This window comes from Triticum dicoccoides, chromosome 1B (genome assembly GCF_002162155.2).
Source record: "Triticum dicoccoides isolate Atlit2015 ecotype Zavitan chromosome 1B, WEW_v2.0, whole genome shotgun sequence".
NCBI lineage: Eukaryota > Viridiplantae > Streptophyta > Magnoliopsida > Poales > Poaceae > Triticum > Triticum dicoccoides.
The window spans coordinates 21,852,838-21,860,719 of NC_041381.1; the positions used below are offsets into that span (position 1 = coordinate 21,852,838).

Below are 7,882 nucleotides of genomic sequence, written 5' to 3' on the forward strand. Positions count from 1 at the left end.
GGCTACAGTACCTATCAGCCAAAGAGGCTTTGAAATAGGAGTCTTGGAATAATGCTGAATTCAAAGGTTTATTTCTTTCTATAGTATAAGAAAAAAAATTCTATTTCTATAGTATAAGAAAAACAAATAGTATAAGAAAAACAAATCGAATCAAATTCATGGATTTACCACGACCTCGGTTGTGGGTTTTTTGGGGTTGATAGTGGAAAAGTCGACAGATAAGTCACCCTTACTGTCCCTTTATAGAACCGTACATGAGATTTTCACCTTATACGGCTCCTTGGTCAATTCTTTCGAAGGGATCCTTTTCCTCGTTCGAGAGTCTCGCCCTTCTTCCACTCCGTCCTAAATATTAATGATCTTGCTCGATTTTTCCGAGGATACTTTGTTGTACTTTATCTCATTAGAATAATCTGATTTATTTCGTGGTTATCTTATTTCAAAATTGAATTGTCAGTGCCTAGCTATTCTGATGAGATTTGCACTTATGTTCTGCCGTATCTAAAGTATTTGTACCAAATGTTTAATTAGTGTAACTGCCTTTGAATTTTATTTACAACATCCACATCAGTGTTAGTTATCATGTCATGGAAATGCACGTCCGGATTCAATCTATACTACTAGAAGAACATGTAAAAAATTACTAGAAAAAGAGTGTACAACAAAATCTGTTAAAAAGTGACGTAATTGAAAAGAAAAGGGGGCCCTGTTCAAAGAAACTTGTATTATTGTTTTTCAGTTGATAGCTGACATATATAATGGTTGAGTTTTTGGAGGGTAGTTTGTTGTACCAAGTTTGTGCTTGGTTTTCGCCTAGGCCTAGCCAATGCGACCTTGTATTGATGTCTCACTACTAAGGTCCGTATAGCACTGACCGGCGAAAATGTGTCATCATAGACGAGTTTCTAGCCGGTCAGTGCCTCAGGGTCAGTGATGACTACCTCATCAGTGACAGGCCAGTTGACCCGAATGTGATGAGATTATCACAGACACTGGCCGACCAGGGAAAGTATTTTTACAATCACCTTTTTGTTTATTTCCTACATACGGTCATCAAGTTGTGCAGTTGGACCAACAAAAGTTATGCACTTCCGAATCCCCATCACATCTTCTTCCAAGATAGTTCCCGATGCTCACTTAACAAAAGAATATCTTACAGTACAAAGGAGTGAAGTTGCCTACGCATGTTGGCGTGCTTGAAGAACTGTTTGGATCTTAGTGATCATCATATGTTTCATCAGGTATCCATTTAGATATCATAAAGTACTCTCCCTTTCCATCCTTGTAATAGCCAACCACGATCTTCAACAGCAAAGAATTCCTCATGATAAAGTGAGTTCTTCTTGTGTACTATGTTCTTTAAGATGGCTTGACCGACAGGAAGCTGCTGGAACCCAGCCTTGAGGAACCTTGCTTGCCACTGCCTGTAACTTTCTGGCCTCTTAGTTCTGTCTGCGGCCTCACATGCTATGATGTTAAGTGCATTCGTCCCAAATAGGATCCTTTGAATCATCTTTCTTGCCATATTATCCCGTGGAACATTTGCATCAAGCATATCAAACATTGGAGAGTAATGGAGCATAACCTCTTTGAATCGTTGTATGAAGAAGGGAGAACTGTGTAACCCAATCTTGCCAGAAATAAAAATATGTGGGTTCATCCTCCTCATAGTTTTCATTACCTCATCCCTTGCGCTATTTATTCCTGCGGTTTCATGACCAAGATTCTTCATCCGGAATACGCAGTTAATTATGAGAACTTCATCCTCGTCAATGCTAAGATCCTCAATTTTAATGGTGTCCCATCTTGAAGCGGCAATGCCCTGATACTGAAAAGGCACCATGAACATGTTTGCATAATCAGCCAACCGCTTCCCTGTCTCCATGATCATTTCGCAGGGGCGGAAACCTGGCTGACAAACGTCTATAGCTGTGATCCAATGCTCAAGGGCTCCCTGTTCTTGCTGTGCAAACCTCTGAATCATTGATGGCCACTGAAAGCCGAAGGCGATGCCAAAATCAACAATGTGCACCCTTGGTTGCCCTTTTGAGACATCAAGAATAGCTTGGTTGGCAAAGTAGTATGACATCCTGACAGAAGGGCAAGATGGAAGAAAAAGGTTGTAAGCCTCTAGCCAATCTGTTGTACTTGTTCACCTCTCCATGAGGTTGCGATAAACCTGACCCCAGATCCCAGTTAAACGTGCCTCAAGGCCATCCGCCAAGTAAAATGCCAGTCTTTGGGTACAATCACCATCTGCTGAGGAGTGTTCTCTTATCTATTTTAGAAGTTCATTGGCGAATAGGTGGTTGTCTTCTGCCACAGCTTGTGCGCAATGGAAGAGGAGAGCCTTGAGATCAACCCACTCTTTCCTCTGTTCCTTCCTACCCCATAGCTTTTGACGCCCTTTCCTCTGGCCTTTCAGTGTGTTATTGTTTCCTGTCTCTGCCATCCTTTCTCGTAGTCTTGTTATTTGTTTGAAACTCTTCCGACCATATAGTAGAACTCGGTCGAAATTTTCATTTCGAGTTATTGTACAAGTGGTGATGGCATGATGTTTATCGCCCCTTCCTTGAAAGATACCCCAGCCCCTTTGGTCTGTCACCTCAACGATTGCATTTTCACCCCTCTCTCCTACTTTTGCCTTCGTATTCAGTTTGGAAATATATACTTCATTATTCTTTAAATATATCACTAGCTTATCAATACTTGGAGCAAATGTATTTTCCTCCTCGGCATTTCTCTGAAGATGCAAGTCAGGGAAGCCAGATCTGGAAGTCTATCCAAAACTTATCAATGGCTGGTTTGGTAGAAAAAGACTCCTATTGCAAATATATGGACTCAACGGGGTTCTCAAGGGCTGTACCAAGTTGTAACTGGAACAGTCATTACTGAAGCTAGTGCTCCAGAGCCTCTTGTAACAGCTGGTCCCACTCTTATCAAGGTTGTCTTGTTTGTTGTTGCTATACAAAGCCGGTGCATATACCTGCCCAAGAATGTCACGGAATGGCTGCTCAGTAGCCTGGAGAGCTGCCTCCCCTTGGCATATGTCGACCCTCTGGTCAACATCTTCAATCAGAATATGGCTTATGGAGTGAAGAGCATCATTTGATCTGGTCTGGTGGTTCTCAAGGCTGCCCCCTGCAGCAACCGGAAATTGGTTTTGTCCAAGGCTGCTGTTGACACTACACAACCCAGGGCTGGTGACTCCAACAAGAAGATATGTTCTTGCTTGGTTGGCTGGGGAAAGAACTGTGGAGTGTGGATCACTCAGGTCGTAGTTGTAGACGGTGAGTTGCTCACCATCATATGGTTGGTCGGTTGTTGCGGCATCGTCAAGATTGTCACGGAGAGGCTCAATCGCCATTGTGGAAAGTCTGATTTCCACCTCAATATGAGATACTCCCTCCGTTCCTTGATATAAGGTGTATAGTTTTTTGAGAAAAAATCCGAAATATAAGGTGTATTGCGTTGCACCACTCGTTTGGGTAGTTTTTTTAGGGATTTGATTACATTTCCTTATATTAGGCAATCTCCTCTATTTTCTCATGTCAATTAGTCAGGTGTAATCTCGCCCAAAACTTGTGAAATTATCCATCCATGTGCGTTCTTTAATATCCGTGCCAAAAACTATACACCCTACATATAGGAATGGAGGGAGTATATGATTCTTCTTTGTCCCACAGCAAATGAATCAGCTTGCTTCCTGGAAGAAGGAAAAAGGGAATTGGAAACTAAATTATGTGAGGTGAATTTCGGTTCAGCTTGCTCATGTGCTACAATCTAGAATATGTCTGTAAAACAAAATTCTACTTGGCGAGCTCCTTTTTTTATCCCTCACCCTCTGTTTCTTCCTTTTTGTTAGAAACTCAGCTTATTATTGCTTTGGCATGCCACACTTTTTGAAAAAATAGAAACAGAAACAGCATGCCTATAAAGCGATATTGAATCTACGACGCGTCTAATACGACTGCTCATTTTTATTTGCAGGAGGCTCCTCATTTAATCTGAGCAAGTAGCAAAAGTAGGGAAGCACACACCTTGGTTATTGCTGAGCAGCGGCATCAGATCCAGTGCTTTGGGAGAAGACTAGTGACGCTGTGGTGTTGATGTAAATTGTATTTTCTTGTTGGCATTGTTCCCAACGTCAGCCATGGTGATTGTGACAGATAGTGGTCCAGATTACAACCAATTATCCTGTCGATTAGTTCTAGGCCCGGCTGCGCATCAGAGATATAAAAAAGTGTTTATTAGGGATGCTTGCCTGGGTTTCAACATTATTAAGGTTCTTAATTGAATTTTTAAAAAAATCTGAGGTAATCCAAAAAAGATGTACTCTTCGAAGAAATTATTCTTTCTTTTCCACTTGTTATTGATATACTCCTCCCGGCCAATAATATAAGAGCGTTTTTGACACTACTGTAGTGTCAAAAATGTTATATTATGGGACGGAATGAGTATATAATAGTCTTGGTTGAATTCTTTGAGGATAGATTGTTGGGACAATTGCATTTTTTACCCCTAGTTGGTTCCTACCCACGGGTTTTGCCCTTACTTTTCGAGCTTGCTCAGTTTTGCCCTTACTTTTTCCATCGAGGTCCCTCGAATGCCCTTTGACCGTTTGACCAAAACTTTGAAAATTCATAACTAATTCATATGAACTCATAAAAATGTAAATAAGATATCAAAATGTTCAGATAAACATTACCTTTATGAGCATATTATTTGCATTCAGGACAAAAGCATCGTTTAAAATACCCGAGATAATTAATGTTATTAACATTATTAAAAATAAATAGTTATAAACAATATTTTTTCGTGAATAAAAATTATATGCAAATGAAGGTGATGTTTTCTGAACATCCTGATACCTTATTTGCATTTTCCTGAGTTCGTATCAACTTGTTATGAAGTTTCCAAATAATGGTCAAAATCGTTAGAACATTCATAACAAGTTGATACAAACTCAGAAAAATGTAAATAAGTTATCAGGATGTTCAGAAAACATCACCTACATTTGCATCTAATTTTTATTCATGAAATAAATATTGTTTATACCTATTTATTTTTAATCATGGTAATAACATTAAATACCTTGGGTAGTTTAAATGATGCTTTTGTCCAGAATCAAAATGATATGCCCATAAAGGTAATGTTTATCTGAACATTTTGATATCTTATTTGCATTTTTCTGAGTTCGTATGAATTAGATATGAATTTTTAAAGTTTTGGTCAAACGGTCAAAGGGCATTCGAGGGACCTCGATGGAAAAAGTAAGGGTAAAACTGAGCAAGCTCGAAAAGTAAGGGCAAAACCCATGGGTAGGAACCAACTAGGGGTAAAAATTCAATTGTCCCTAGATTGTTGTACTTTATCTTATTACAATAATGAGATTAATTTTCATGAATATCTGAGTTCAGAATCGAATTGTTGGTGCCTAGCTAGTCTTTTTTTTGGCGCAAGGGTGCCTAGCTAGTCTGAGGAGATATGCACTTATGTTATGTCGTATATGAAGTATTTTACCAAGGTTTGAGTGCTACAGTTGTACCAAATGTTTAAGGAGTGTAAATGCTTTTGAATTTTTGTTATCAGGTCATGAAAGTCGTCACATCCAAATTTAATTTATACTACTCCCTCCATTTTTGCATACAAAGCCACTTTGTTTTTTTTGTCAAACTTCGACTTATAATTTTTGTCAACAAAATCCTGTATAACACTAAGCTCCCTAATTTTAAAGGCCTCAATCAATTGAAGTCTCCAATTGAAATTGGGTCGTTCAATTTTGACCGAGTCAACAATTTCTCAACGCTCTCTTATTCAATTCTTTTATACTATTCTCTATAAACTAAGCTCCCTAGATTTGGAGAGTCCATATTCAATTGAGGTCTCCAATTAAACCTCTGGCATGCAAAAGAAAAGCACTCACAATTTATATTCAAAAGTGTAAACAAATAAACCACCTAGTTCAATTAAAAAAAGGGAATACTCAGAATCTATATTTAAGAGCCACAATCTATACTGAAGAGTCAAAATTGCAAATAAACTTTTTATATACAGCACAACTCATAATATTTTACCAAAAAGTCAAAGAGTTAGAAAATAAACTTGTATATGCATCACAAAAAATGAAAAATACTCTCAGTTTATATTATATAGCTAAAAGAGTAAGAAAAAAACTTTTATATGCAGCACAAAGAAAAAAATGATGGTTCATTGGAGTAGGCTCAAGGCCCAAGCGGCCAAGGAGTTGCCGCTGCTCTGTGAAACCAGCCTCACGCTGTGCCTATCACATTATGGATCGTGAGGCCCAGCTTTCGCGTAGGCCCCGGGCGGTCCACTACACAACTTGGAACAGGCGGGCCAGCAGTAGCACACCCAGACCAGGTACGCAACGCTACAACAGCGTCCACATCACCTTAATGCCCCCACTCAGGTTACAAGCTCACGCAACTAAGCTCGGCGAGTGAAGAGAGTGAAGGCGGGTCTTTAAGTTGGTCGAATGCCTCCTCGGTTGGCGAAGTGGGAATAAAATAAGTGCTTCTACTGGGGAATGAAGTGGACCGGTGTGGATTGAAAGATGATTTTAGTGTGGGCTTCTAAGACTACTCACAGTCAGAGTAACATAGATAATAACATCACACATATCTAGGTTAAATAGATGATGTGGCATTGCAATAAATGAATAAAGAGATGAAAGTGATAACATAGCTAGTTATTATTAATATGAGTAACGTCACACATATCAATGTAAGATGTGTCTATAGACTAATAAATGTGCATGTTATCATACATATGTTACTCCCCACTATAGAGGTAGTAACATATACTAGTAACAAGGGCATTGTTATTAATCTGTGTTACTACCCATTGTGGCTAGTCTAAGGCTTCGGCCTTTTGTTGGTTTGGGCAGCCATTCGTTGGTTTCGAACGAGTGCTAATTAGCACAGCCAACTTGCTTACAGAATCACCTAAAAACTAACTAGGGGCTCCGGCTCCGCAGCCAGTGCTATACGCGAGGGTTTTGCAGCGCCGCCGCCGCCGCCACTGAGAATTTACGCGCGTTGCATGAAGTGAGTGCGTGAAACCGCGCATTGCATGAAAGGAGTGAGTGAGCATGCGTGTTGTTGCTCTTTTTGCTCATCTTACAAAGAGTAGTATAACAACTCACTTTTTATAATGAAACTAATAAACCTTAATCAAAATTCTTCAACTAGGCTAAAAATAAAAACAATATTTCTGCCTTGATTTGACACAGGTCGCGCAACCCACATCGAAACAATGCTTTACCCCTAGATGACCAGTCAAGTGCCGCGCCTCGATCAACGCATTTCATGGAGAACCAGCTAGCTCTTAGTTCAAGTTGCATTTCACCCCTGGTGCTACTTTTCCTCATCTAGCATTATGATGTTAAATTTACACGCTTGTCATGTTATTGGAATGAGTCTGTCAGATTTCACAATTTTACTAGGTTGAGGCATAAGATCTAGGGTGCTCCATCTGTGAAGAGCGTTTAGATCACTTTTTCTTATAGAGTACATATGAAGGACATTTGATGTATTACCTTTTAAGTTCTTGATGAATAATTAATAAAATGGTTGCATGCATCGCCCTGATGCAGAGGCCGGGGGTCATCATTTTTTTCAAAACAAAAGCATATGGGGGACATATTTTTCTTCTTCGTATTTGGCAATAGGGGCATCTTTGCTTTCTTTTCTTTTTTTGAACCTGGACATCTTTTTTGTTTGAGACAGTGAACCTGGACATCTTCGTTCATATGATGCAAGTGGGTCCGATTTCTTTTGTTTTCTATTTTTTTGCAGGTGATTTATTTTGTTTTCTATGGGAATGGTCTTATTTTTTGTTCTATTTGTGTGTGTGTGGG

The 7,882-nt window shown here is 39.4% G+C and overlaps 1 pseudogene; it reads right to left on the minus strand.

Moving 5' to 3' along the window:
* Positions 1-1,137: 1,137 nt before the first annotated feature.
* On the minus strand, positions 1,138-3,367 carry LOC119350022 (annotated as a pseudogene).
* Positions 3,368-7,882: the final 4,515 nt, after the last annotated feature.